The sequence below is a fragment of the Dipodomys ordii genome, unplaced genomic scaffold (genome assembly GCF_000151885.1).
Source record: "Dipodomys ordii isolate 6190 unplaced genomic scaffold, Dord_2.0 Scaffold56, whole genome shotgun sequence".
NCBI classification, from domain to species: Eukaryota; Metazoa; Chordata; class Mammalia; order Rodentia; family Heteromyidae; genus Dipodomys; species Dipodomys ordii.
The window spans coordinates 518,322-532,505 of NW_012267272.1; positions in this window are offsets into that span (position 1 = coordinate 518,322).

A 14,184-nucleotide genomic window follows, 5' to 3' on the forward strand; every position below is an offset into this window, starting at 1 on the left:
GTGAGGTGGTATCTCAATGTTGTTTTGATTTGCATTTCTTTTATGGCTAAGGAGGTTGAGCATTTCTTCATGTGTCTATTGGCCATCCTTCTTTCCAGAGAGGTAAGATTTTTTGTCAGAGGTTGGCTCAGGTAAAAAGAATGAGTAGTCCTATCTAAAACATAACCAAAGCTAGGCACTAGTTGCTCCTATTTGTAACCCTAGTTACTTGAACGGCTGAGAGTGGAGTTGGCAGTTTGAAGGCAGCCTAGTTGGAGAAGTTCTCAAGACCTCTTCTTACCCCATAGCAGGGTACAGTGGTGTGTACACAGTGAGATTCTGCTTGGAGATTTTTCAGGAAGACCATTTTTTGTTTTTTAGTAGACAGAGTGAATTTATTTGAAGGTGAAAGGAAAGTTGTGAAAGAAAGGTAGTAAGACTCTCTGAAGAGAGGGGCCCAAAGAGAAGTCCAATGGAGTGTTCTTGGTCCATAATTATAGTCCAAGACAATTGTTATAGTACAGGGCTTCTTCAATATCTCCTCCCCTTGGCCTTGCTTGATGGCTGAAGAATGCATCACCTTGGCTTTTCTCATTGGTGGAGTGGACACCCTGTGCATTATGGGAAGAAGCAGGAGCCCCAATGGGTCACATGTTAATCTGTCATGCAATATGTCTGGCCACTTTTCATCTCTACCTACCTCTATCTTTCTTGCCTTCATTCCTCCCCTGGGATGGAAATCCTAACTGCTCTCAGGGTATAGGGGAGATGACCATGCCACACTACTTCCTGCTTAGAGAGGGAAGGGTTGGGTATAGCAGTCTGGGGTCTGGAGAGGGTCTTTTTGGTAAATGGAATGGGGTTTGTGTGCTATTTCTGTAGACCATGATAAAACTCCAGAGGATAATTTATGGGCACTTGTAGCTTGATGGAATCCAATCTAGAAGAAACAAACTTATCAAGCAGGTTGGAAATATAGGGGCCAAACATTAGCAGAATTATACCAGATATGGTCTTAGGAAAGGCTGCCGGTGTTTTTCCCATGAAGTCATCCTTGGGAGCTTGCCCTTGACTTAGAGGCCTTGTGGCTAGTATATGTGCATTTAGACTTGGCCTGATCTATTAACCCCCAACCGACAACCAGGAAGACTAGTTTTTATAGGGTATAGTGGGAAGTTGGAATTTCTTTCTTCCTTTAAAAAAAAACAACTGTTGTTTTCTATTTTTTTTTTTTTTGGTGCCAAGGATCGAACCCAGGATGTTGAACTTGCTAAGCAAGCGCTTTGCCACTGAGCTACATCCCAGCCCAGGAAGCTGGAATTTCTGAATATCTGAAATTGATTTTTTTTCCCCTTAAAGGTCCCAGTACTATGTATCCTTCACAAAACTTTGTTGGCCCTCAGTGATCATGGTGATGATGATGATGATGGTGTTGATGGTAAGGGTGATGGTGATGATGATGGTCATGGTGAAAATAATGGCCATGGTGGTGAAGATGATGGTGCTAATGTTGATGGAGATTATGGTGAAGATATGGTGATAGCTGTGATGATAGTTACTGAATAAAGGAGCAATTATCCCATGCCCCATATCTTCCCTTGTTGAACATTTGTAACTTTCTAGTTCTCTGTTTAGATCATGTACAAAATATTCTTTTTTTGGTGATTGTGGTGCTGGAACGCAAGGGACTAGGCACTGTTCCTGATCTCTTTTGCTCAAGGCTAGCGCTCTACCACTCCTAACCACAGCTCTACTTCCAGTTTTTTGGGGGTTACTTGAAAATAAGAGTCTCATGGTCCTGAACAGGCTGGCTTTGAACTGCAATCCTCAGATCTCCCGAGTAGCTAGGATTACAAGTGTGAGCCATCAGTACCCAGCACAAAATACTTTTTTAACAAACCTATAGTCATCAGATGACTGACTCTTCCCTTTGTTGTCTCTTTAGGATAAATCTCTCTCTCTCCCTCTCACATACACACACACACACATATATGTATATGTTGCCAGTCCTGTGGGCTTGAACTCAGGGCCTGGGCTCTATCCCTGAGCTTCTTTTGCTCAAGGCTAGCGCTCTACCACTTGAGCCACAGCACCACTTCCAGCTTTTTCTGTGTATGTGGTACTGAGGAATCGAACCCAGAGCTTCATGCATGCTAGGCAAGCACTCTACCACTAAGCCACAGTCCCAGTCCAAATCTCATGATATTTTAAGTGAGACACAATTTTAAGACTTGTTATCCCTCTGATCATTGTCTTATGGATATAATTACATTTGTTAAAATGGCTCTTGCACTGTGACACTCAGAATTTTTCATCATATTCTAGGTGTGTTTGGCCAGGACAGAATACTATGAAATTGCTCTTTCCTCTGCTCTTAGATGTCATCTCAACCCTTAATAGTTTTTCCTAGGCATCTTCTCTGTTGACTCCATGAAGTTCTATTAAACGATCATTCACAGAATCCGCCAAGCCAGTCTTTCTCCTTTCCTGTAATTTTGTAACTGACAACGTTGTGACCTCCGCGATGAGAGTTCGCATTTACTGCTGTGAAATTCCATCTTGCTGCCTCGAGTCTGCGTTCCAGCTTGTTAAAGTGATTCTGAGTCCCGAGTCTGCTTCTTCAGAAGGGCGGCACGTGATAATGAATGGGGGGATGCCTCAGTGGAAGAGCAGCAAATGGTGTTGCCGCTGTACCCAGGCTATTAGGTAGCTAACTGTTTCAGGACCTTTGTGTCGGACATAAGTCCTTTATATTATTTAGGGTTAGGTGAGGGCTGGAATGTGGTTTAGTGTTAGAGTGCTTGCCTAGCATACATGAGGCCCTAGGTTTGATTCCTTGGTACCACATTAAAAAAAAAACTAGAGTGAGTCTTTTCCTGCTCTTTCTTCTACTGTTCCCTCTCCTTTACCTCCTCTTCCTTTTTCTTTTCTGTCTACTAACTTTATACCTGGTGGTGTGTTCTGGTGACAGTATATCTCAACATGAATTTTTACATGCGTAGAAATTCATTGGCAGACAAGCACAGTCAGAGTCATAACCCCCCTATATAAGCTCGTGATGTCCTGGCTCCCAGTCTCTTGGGTTCTCTTCAATCATTTGTTTTTGTTGGTCACAGGGCTTGAACTCTGGGCCTGGGCGCTGTCCCTGAGCTCTTCAGCTCAAGGCTAGCACTTGAGCCACTGCGCCACTTCCTCCTCAAGCATTTTTCATGTTCAAGTGGCTGAAAGAACTACTGGGGGAGGAGCGAATGTTACCCTTGTGTTTGGGATCAGGTGACAAGCCTCCTTCACCCCAGGTGGACTTCCCCCCCCAAAGCCCTGGGGGTACTATCCAACAGGGCAGAGCTTCTGGCTGCTGCATTTCCCCTAAGGAAGAATGCTTGGAAAAGTGTTTATCCAACTCTTGTGTCTTGAACTGTACCCACTTGAGCAATGAAAATATTTTCTAACATCCGTTATACTAATTAACAAAAGCTGTCGTGTTGATCAGAAATCAAGTTAGTGGGGATGCCATAAGCAGCTGCCTTTGGAGTGCAGGGTTTTCAGGAGAGGATTTCAGATGCTAACCACCCACCCTGCGGTGACTGTTCCCCATTAAGGACCTTCAGATATTAAATAACTTCCCCCAGGCTGCATGGGCACGGCTGCTTTCTCTGTTTATGGTGCGACTGTGCTGAAGTGTTTTGAAGTAAGTTATAGCAGCATTGCAGCTTGGGAATCTGGGGGCTGGGTTTCCTTTCTAATGATTGCAGTGTACCAGCCCTGCGTGACACAAGATGTCCTGTCGTGGCCACCGTCACACAGGAAGTCCCTCTCAGTTGCTCCCCAAATTGCATTATCAGACTCAGTATACATTCTACGATGTCACATGGTTCTCGTTAAGAAGCAAGAGTTTTGCTGCATGGCGCTCGTGGCCCATGCCTGTAATCCTAGCTACTTCAATGGTTGAGAGCTGAGGATCTTGGTTTAAAAGCAACCTAGGCAGACAAATCCGCGAGACTCTGATCTCTAATTAACCAACATAAAGCCAGAACTGGAAGTGTGGCTAAAGTGGTAGAGCACTAGCCATGTGTGGAGGAAGATAAAGAGAATAGGAAGCCCTGAGTTCAAGCCTCAGTACCAACACCAGAGAAAAAGAATCAAAGTTCTTTTTTTTTCTTTGGGTCGGTCATGGGGCCTGCACTCTGGGCCTGGACTCTGTCTCTCAGCTCTTCAGCTCAAGGCTAGCACTCTACCACTTGAGCCACATCACCACTTCTGGCTTTTTCTGCTTACATGGTGCTGAGGAATCGAACCCAGGGCCTCATGCATGCAAGGCAAGCACTTTACCACTGAGCCACCTTCCCAGCCCTAAGCACCAGAGTTCTTTTGGCGGGGATGAGCATGGATAAAGGGGATCTACAAGGCTGGATTAGCAGAAAAGAAATGTACAGATGCCTGCCCCTCCTCTCTGTCTCCCCACAGAGCATCCTGGTGCCAGGCACTGCCGCGTGGGGTTTCGGCACCATTTATGTTAGGTTTTTAAAAAGAGGTAGCTGAGTAAGAACAGCACCAGCATGCACGTGGTATTCAGGTAAGGGGTAGGTTTATTCAGTAGACCTGCTGGGACCAGGCAAGGTTGGCACTCCACGCGGCTGCCAGAAGAGAAGCTGTCTGGCCCCCGGTTAGGCCTTATATAGGGTAGGGGGCGGGGAAGGGTGTGTCCAGGTAAAGGGAAGTGGGGTCAGGTGGGAGAAAGGTGTGGCCACATCAGGTTAAGATGTGACCTCAGCGGATGCGGATGTGCCCTCTTCCAGGTGTCCCAGTTGCCTAGGTAATGCAGGTACTGGGCGAGGTCTGTTTGCTGTCCAGGAATGGACCTTACATTGTGTGCCGTGTGATGTTGCCCCGCTGCGAGGCGCCTTTCCCGCCTGTGTCCACCTTCTTACAGGACAGATGTAACGCTGAGCTGAGGCCAGGGAAGGGGGACTGGACAGTGTGGCTTTCAGAGCCAGCTGTCCTGAGGCTTGTCTGAAACACCAGCTGCCCAGCCCCTGCCAGGAGACATCGTAGCCCTTCTGTAGAGGGGTGAAGTGGGGAGGGGAGACCTCTAGCCCCAGGAGAATGGGCTTGGGTAGAGAGCTTCGCACTGGGCGGAGGTGCGGAGCGAGTGTGGGCCGCTGGCTCTTTGTCTGGAGGACCTTGGGTGAGGTCTCAGCATTGTGTTAGGATAGTCCTGCTGTTTGTATCCCATGTTGGGACTGCAAAGGCCATGCCCCTTCCCGGGCCCCTTCTCATCTTAGAGCAGGAAGAAATTGATTTTTGATGCCTTTCGGGCTTTGAATTCTTTCCATTAAACAGAAACAAGCACACCGAGAGACGTGATTTAGAACCATAGATATAAAAAAACCTCAAGATTCAAGGCATTGACAGGTGTCCTTCAAATTCACTTGCACAAATGAGTAAAATCATGTAACTGTTAATATTTTCAAGTAAAAATGCTCAGGGCTGGGCATGTGGCTTAGTGGTAGAATGCTTGCCTAGCATGCATGAAGCTCTAGGTTCAACACAGTACCACATAAATGGAAAATGCTGGAAGTGGCGCTGTGGTTCAAGTGGAAGAGTGCTAGCTTTGAGCAAAAGAAGCTCAGGACAGTGGCCAGGCCTTAGTTCAAGCTCCAGGACTGGTACCAAAAGAAAGAAAAAGCATGCAGATTTTAGGCTCAGTGAGTCCTTTTTTTCTTCACATCATTTGTTTCTGCTTTTTGTGTGGCTCAATGTATAGCTAAGGGGCCCCCTTTAGATGTTGTCCATTTCAAAACACGGATTCAACTCACATCTTCACCACCAAATGGAGACTAAGGTTGTGGAACTATTTTCCCTGCTAGTATATTCATGGGTATGTGAATTAGCTTTTAGTTACTGTGACAGAATACTTGAGCCAATCAACTTATAAGGAGGAAAGAGTTATTTGGTGCTCATAGCTGGTACTCGGTTGTTTGGGGGGCCTGACGAGCTATTCGTGGCTGAACAAAGCCACTTATCTCATGGTGCAAAGAGAGAGAGGAAGGGGAGGGCCTCATATTCCTTCCCAGGGTGTGTCTTCAATGACCTCATTTCCTTCTATTCCATCTACCTCTGACCTCCAAATGGAACCACGGACTGATGATCAAGCCTTTAACAAATGTGCTACTGGGGAAACATTTAAAATCCAGACCTACAACAGGACCATGGTGAGAAGATAGTGCTATCCAGTGGAAGGTTTTGTCTTTTCCCTCCTCCTCCACTTCACCATGTTGAATCATTAGAATGGCCTCCTTTTCCTGCAGTTAGCAAAAATACTGGGTGATCTGACCACACACATCTATCAGTCCAAGCCATCTTTTTTTCCCCCTCTCTCCAAGTCTCTGCATTTGTCTTCTTTGTACACACGACCCATGTCAGAGGCAGATCACTTACACATCTTCTCCCTTTTCAAAATCTGTGGGAGAATTTTTCTTTTTTCTTTTCTGCACCGAGCCAAGTGTCCTGCCCAAAACAGGCAGTCAATAAATATGTGCTGCAGCTGATGGGGAATGATATTGAGGAAGCCTTTCATGTGTTTCTAATGGCGATGCTGGGCAATAGATTGGTGTGAGGGGTTGCCAGAAACACCGACGATTACTGCTGCAGCCTCATCTCCCTGCGCCGGCTTTGATTGAACGATGATAAAGGTATCATTTCACTGCATTAGGGGGAGGTGGTGTATGGAGATTCGACGCACGTGGTGTTTTGTGACTTTCTCTTGCTGAAGCAGTGGCATTTGTTGTCTTTCATCTAAGTCTGAATCATTTCTGAAATGGAGTCCTAAATTTCAAGGTATGGAACATTTCAAGTTAAACATCCTCTGGAAAGCGTGTTTCATGTTTTTCTGCCCAAATGGGGAGTAAGATGACAGGAGCTTGTCATGTCTGGATAATGGTAGCTCTGAGTCAGAGCCTCGCGAGGCAGCTGCAGAAGGCTGGCTGACATTATTTCTAGATGTTTCCTTTCGCTATGTGGGTTTGTTGATTTTGTTGGAATTCAAATGGGTGGAAACTCGCAAGGAGCAAGGGTCTGGGGTGACAGGAAGTGGTTTGGATGGGCAGAAACATCCTGCCCAGCGGCATTTCTTGTGTGCAAGACAGGATGACAGGAGAGAGTGCTGGACACTGTGAGGATACAGAGACTGGGGGCTGGACCTAGTGCTGGGGGCAGGCAGGGGACAATAGAGTCCTCATACCTATAATCCTAGTTACTCAAGAGGCTAGATCTGAGGATCGAGGTTCAAAGCCAGGCTGAGCAAACACATCTGAGAGACTTTAATCTTCAAATAACCAGCAAAGAGCCTGGCCCAAGTGGCAGAGTGATAGCCTTGAGCAGAGTGCCCAATCCTGAGTTCAAGCATGAGTCCTGGAAACAAGAAAGAAAGAAAGAAAGAAAGGAAGGAAAGAAAGAGAGAAAAAAGGAATGTTATGAACTCATCAGGTGAAGGTAGTGAGGGCTGGAAGTAAGAGTCTGACAAAGAGACACACATGTGAGAATGTTGGGAACGTGATTTTGTTTTGGCTCAAAGGAGAGGTAAGTAGGACCTTAGATCTTGAAGGACTTTAGACCTGGAAGTGAAGTGACAAAGACATAAAAAAGGGATAGCTTGTATGGATCTCTCTGTTCTGTTGTAATTAGCAAGGAGGTCCAGATACAGCATCTCCTGGGAAAAAGACCAGACTGAAAGGCAGGGGAGTGGGACCACCTAGCTCTGCAGATGGGCTGTGTACAGTTGCACTGCTAGAGTTTGTCCACCAGAGGGCAGGAGCAACCCACACATGAGACTCGCAGGAGGGCAGAGCTGCTGAGTGTCCACAGGCTTTGCCTGGGTGCTAGGGTGGGAGGGGGGAGGAGGGGGGTCAAGGTAGGACCACATTAGGCTGGAGTCTTCTTATTCTTTGTGAGAAAGGCAAAGGCTCTGGACAGGTGTTTCCCAGCTCCTGTGCCACACAGAACATAGCAACCATCCTGGAGTGTGTTTGCCCTGGCAGAAGGTAGCCTCCCGGGGTACCAGTGAGGACCCCAGTTCTGACTTCTCATCCTGACCCCTTCACTTCTGCAGAAACAGAGATTCTCCCCCAATTTTCAGGGGCTGTCTGAAAAGACAGGGGGTATGTGAGAGCAACCGATGGGGGTGACAAGGCTGTACCTGCAGCTCCGAAGCATAAGATAAGGGTTCCTTCACCTCTCTGCTCCGAGGGGCTGAGCACGGGCTTGGTCTATGGAGGAAAGTAGTTTTCTGTGAATGAGTAAGGGACTTGTGTGGCGTCCATGAGGGTTAAGGCCACCCAGGCTTGACTTGTCCCGAGTCCCAGGGTGGTCACCAGGCTGAGGGTGCTGGTGGAGCTGGCCTCATTTTCTCCCTGGCAGCTCTCCTTTCTAGCTGGTGAGAGCATTTGATTGGAGCCTTTGCTTGGGTGCACATTTTATTTCCGGAGAGATTGCTCCAGAGCTCACGAGGGTCTTGGATTCCTCCGCTTGTCTTTCTTTTTCCTGGAGAGCAGACATGTGTGGGGGCGGCCGTTCAGGCTCTGACAAGTCCCATTTCCGTGCTAATAAATATTCTTCCCCTTCTAAGTGTTGAAAGAAAAAAAAAAGCAGAGGAAGAACAAGTCTCCCATTTGTCACCTTCTCTTTGGGCCAGAGAAGGGAATGGATTTTGCGATTACTTGTGGCTGATTCAGAGGTAGGAATGATACAAGGGCTCACTTTTGTCCAGATTCATTTTGCCCTTGACTCTTGCCCCAGGAAGGAAGAAGGTTTCATCATGAAGCAAAGTCCAGAATTGTGGCAAGCCCAGAGCGTCTGGCTGCCTTTGTCCATGACCTTTGTTCTTTCCTGGTGGTGGCCATGCTGATCACCTGTTGGGAAGCAACGGGAACACACAGGACATCAGCAGCCATCCGGACGCCAGCCCTGCAGCAGGGCCTGCCCAGGCCCAGGCCGGTACCCTGGAGACTGTGTCTGAGCGCCTCTGGGGGAAGCCCGAGGCTCTGTGTTCTCAGATCTCATCTCTTGTCTAAACAGCTTCTCAGTCTACCACAGACAACACAGGCCATTGCGCAACCAGGCTTCTGCTAGACAGGCTGGCCTGTGATGAGCTGACAAGCAGGGTCGATTGCTGTGGCTGGGAGGGCTTTTTTGTCAGGACAAAAGCACTCCATGCTGTGGATGTCCTGGGGCCCATCACAGAGCTGGGACACACTTGCTCAGTACTGTTAGGAGAGCCTCAGACGGGGAAGCAGACACGTGTGCTGTGGCTCCTTTTTACCCTTGGCTTTGGGACTGGGGATGAGGGAGCCAATTCCTCGTGCTTCCCTATTGTCATCTTAAAACAGAGGACTCTCCCACTCAGCCTTTCTGGGCTGTCTCAGAGGAGTGTGATGTCGGGGAGAATTGACTGTGCTCTGCACTCTGGCCCTGTGACGACAGCAATGATGGCGGATTAGTCATTATTCTCATTCTTCAGGGGATGCGGACTCCTTTCCCTTCACTTTGCTCCCTCCCTCTCATCTCCCCTGCTGTCTGGCTCCTGTCTTTATGCCAACAATGATTCCAGGTACAAACAGTTCCACGGCCAACCCTATGCGATCCCTCACTGAAAGGGTGACTGGAGAAGGGCAGCACTTTTTGTCCTGTTCTTGTTCTTGTTTTTTGTCAGTCCTAGGGCTTGAACTCAGGGCCTGGGCACTGTCCCTGAGCTTTTTCACTCAAAGCTAGTGCTCTACCACTTTGTACCACTTCCAGTGTTCTGGTGGTTAATTGGAGAGAAGAGTCTCATGGACTCGCCTGCCCAGGCTGGCTTTGAACCTCCATCCTCAGATCTCAGCTTCCTGAGTAGCTAGGATGAGAGGTGTTTGAGCAGCACCCAGCTTCTTGTCCTGTCCTGTTCTTAGGAACATCAGCCTAGAGTATTCTGGAAGCTGGCAGCAGGGGGCAGTAGCACCTCACACCATTGGTCCCTCCCTTGGGTTTTCTGGCCACAGGCCTGTCCTGTCCGGGAGAGGGCCTGCATCTCAGTGGGACGTACACTGTGTGTGGCCGGCAGGCAGGTTGAGAATGTCTTCATGACCTGTGGATACATCAGCTGATGGGCTGATGTGGCAGGCCACTCTGACAGCCAGACTTGGCCACGTATGCTGATTTTCTTTGAGGAGCAGGAATGTGTATGTGTCCTGGATGTCCCCCACCTCTGAGTCTCTGCTTGGGGGGGGGACCACAGAAGAAACTTGAGGATGGAGATGAAGAGTAGGCAGGTGGATCCCACCAGACTGCGCCTTTCTGAGCACCCAGCTGAGCCGAGATGGTGACAGAGTCAAGGGACCAGCTGTACATGAAGTAGGTCCCCGGGGCTGCCACCTGCCCCTCCCCGACCCTTGGGCAACCGTCCATGCTGCCGTCTCTCCTCTACCCGTGTTCCTTCCGTGGCCCCATATTCCACTCAAACTGCATTCCTGACAAGACCCCTGCCCACAGCCGTTTTTGGCTCCTGGAAGCCCAACCATCCTTCTGGATTTCTGAGTGTGCCAGGCCATGACTATAGGAGCCACCAACTCCAGGCTGAAGCTGACACTAGGCCCTGCTCCCTGGCAGCTTCCTCCCAGCACCAGGGTGATGCTTCAAGAAGATGCTTACAGCCTGCACCGCACTCTTGGCATTTCTTAGGGACTTACGTTATCCCCGAAGAGGATAACATAGCCAGGATGCTGGATTTCTTTCTTAACTTTTGCCTGCAGGAATTTTAGGGGTGCCTCAATTTTAGGAGGCAGCCCTGGCCCTCTTGTCCTCACCAATCTGAACCCAGAGCCAGTGCTGTATGAGCCTTGCACTGGGGTCACCTTGGCTTCCCACGGGTGATGGCAGACTCTCTTCCCAGAACACAGGGATCAAGCAGCATGTTTACTCAAGTCTGGAAAATATACTAAAGCTGCAGAAATCTTCCTAGCTGAGGATGTTAAGGTGTCTTGTAAGCGTGTGTCAGTGCCCCGTTATGAAACCATTCACTCCATTGCGTTTATCCAATACTCATTGGTTGAATCTGTATGCACATCTGTGCCAGGCTCTCTCTCTGAGTTAGGGAGCAGATCTGACATTACATTTCAGGCCCTAGCAATATTCTGGCTCTTTCCTTCCAAAGAGAACCAGCTGTGGCTCCAGGTGTGGAGTTAGGTGGAGGCGGAGAGCAGGACGGAACCAGACGACGGGAATAGTGGTGGGGACAGCATGAAGCATAAATCAAGGTAGAGGAGGACAGAACAGGGCAGAAAGAGACAAGAGGGGCTGGCAGATCAGATCTGGGAGAGGGGAGGAGGCAGGAACAGGAGGGAGGCTTGGAGGGGGCCATGGGGTAGGGGATGGCCCTAAGAGAGTGGGGAGAGGACCAGGCAGTGGTAGTCTAGGAAGAGAACTTGGAGTTCAGGTTTGGCACTAGTAACCCTGAAGCAGGGCTCAGAGACCTTGCGTCGGTGAGGTCACAGCTGGAGCTGCGGGGCACTCCTGCGAGAACAGGCCCCCAGTGGGTGGATCTGTGAGTGTGTGCTTGTTATGGTACCTGACTGTGGGGGGCTGGCTTGGGGCTGGGGGTAGTGGCAGTGCTGACCAAATGCTCTTTGAGGCCCTAGGAAGGAAATCAACATGACAAAATCCCTGCCTCTGCCTCAGGAAACTCCTGTTTGAGGAACCGAAAGCAGAAGGAGCTAAGACCAGTGAGGAGCTGATGTTGGCCTTCTGCCCTTCCTGTGTCAAGCTGAGCTCCCTTAAGGTTACCAGCCTGGCCCTGGCAGCTCTACACCTACCCCCCTGGGGTCCTCAACCAAGATCTAGCTCCATCTTTCTTTGGTCTAGTGCTTAAGACAGGCTCCATTTCTGGTTTTCCACAGGGTGACAGGAGCTGGCTGAGTGAGGGGCTGGAGTGAGTGGCCGTGTTGAAGACTATTAAGGACTCTGTAGATCCAGTGCCATCCAGGTAGGAACCATGAATAGTTTAGCACAGGATAATAAGTACAACAGGCCTGGGGGTGGCCAGGCAAGGTCAGTTAGGATACCATGAGGCCTTTTGGCTTTTGGTGTACCAAACCTTTCTATGCAGATGTTCAAGCTTCCTGATTCAATTCTTGTCCTCATCCACGCATTCACATCTGGGTCCTTAGGAGCTAAGAGGAAAGCTGCAGGGAAAAGAGTTCCTCTCTTTGCTGGTTGGTCTCCCCACCTCCAACAGCTTAGTGATTCTTATTTACCTGGCCTTTCCACCCCGGGCTAGCGTGGTATTCCTCTTCTAGCTCTGGTGGGTGGGCAATAGCTGAGCCCTTTAATTTCTTTTGTGAAGGTTGTTTTGAAGTTTCTTTTAGCTCTTTCCTCTTCAAGTTTACAGAAAATTTATGTTGGTTTTTTTTTAAACCTTTCCTCCAGCATCCTGTTCTTTAATCCCCAATCATTTCTGCAATTTCTATCCTAAATCTTTTCCAGTTCTTGCTTCTCAAGTGAAACCTTAAATTGGACACATTAAGAGTTTGGGGACTTTACTGCAATGATTGCTTCTTGCTTTCCATATGTTTCAAATACCTTCCAACATGATGATTAAAAAAAGAATGTTTTCATACTTTTTATCCTGGGTCAAGCTCTATTTGGAGGGCTTCTCTGTCTCAATTTAAATCTTCAAAACAATAAGTCTGTGATGAAGGCATTGTTGTCCCCAGTTTTCAGATAAGAAGGATAAGACTTAGAGAAGTTAAGTACTAGCCAGGTGCTGGTGGCTCACACTTGTAATCCTAGCTACTCAGAAGGCTGAGATCTGAGGATCACAGTTCAAAGCAAGCCCAGGCAGGAAAGTCTGTGGGACTCTTCTCTCCAATTAACTACCTGAAAACTGGAAATGGCACTGTGGCTCAAGTGGTAAAGTACTAGCCTTGAGCTGAAGAGCTCAGGGACAGTGCCCAGGCCCAGAGTTCAAGTCCCATGACTGGGGGGCGGAGGTTGGGGAAGAAGTACTTTGTCCAGAGTAACATGAGTAATTCCAGTGGTGTATGAAAATTTGCCTTGTGCTGTTACTCAACTTGCTTGGTCCTGGCTGGTGCTCTATTACTTCAGCCACACCTCCAGGACAACATTTTGTTGGTTAATTGGAAGGGGAATATTTTAGACTTTTCTGCCTGGGCTGGTTTCAAACAATGATCCTCCAGGACTCAGCCGTCTAAGTATTTAGAATTCCAAGCAGGAGCCACTGGCACCTAGCTAAAAATTTCTTATTTAGTAATGGAAATATTGTGCATTATAAACCCCACCTTTGTAGTTGGAAATAGTGGGTCACACCTGCAATCCCAGCGGTTGGCATGCTAAGGCAGAAAGATTGGGAGTGTGAGGCCCGTCTTGGATAAACAGTGAATTTGAGTAATCCTGGGATACATAGTGAGACCCTGTCTCAACATGAAAACTAAAATCCAAACTAAACCAAATTAAACAAAAATCCCCAAGCAACACAGCAACAAAAAACATAAATGACCAACAACAAGAAAACAAAAAAACCACCCACCTTTGCTTTGATATATAAATATAATTAACAAAATTTCTGTGAACTATGAGATAGAATTGATGTTTTGGGAGCCATATCACACCTCTGCTGTAATTTTATGTCCTGCCTAGACCCCCTGGACTTCAAGCACCCCAGTAAGAGAACTATTCTGGGTCTGGTCTTACCTCAGATCTTAGTAGCTTTGTTTATTTCTTTCCATTTTCCTTGGTATCAGTTCCTCAGCTTCTAAGATGCAAATGATTTGTTTCTTAAAGTCATTTTGAAACTAATGTGAAATAATAGACACGAAATGAACCGCAGAGGGCAAAAGCGTGACATTTTGGGTTAACATTTACATTTTGACATCAGGAAGCCATTTGACCCACACTGAGCTTCTAATTTACTAGAGCTCCAGATTTGTTTTATTGCCTTTCCACAGATCTATTTTACCTAGAGTTTCTGTTCCGCTCAATCTCAATTTCTCTGGGTCCAGTGGAAGTTCATGTTTCCCCAACTTCATTTCATTACCTGGTTAATAGAATTTCTCTCCAAGGAAAGAGGAGTTCAGAGGAGTTGAGTAGCAAGGGGGTATCCTTGTTTGAGAAAGTAGATATGAACCAGACCCCTAGCAGTCCCCAAAGTTGGAACTTATA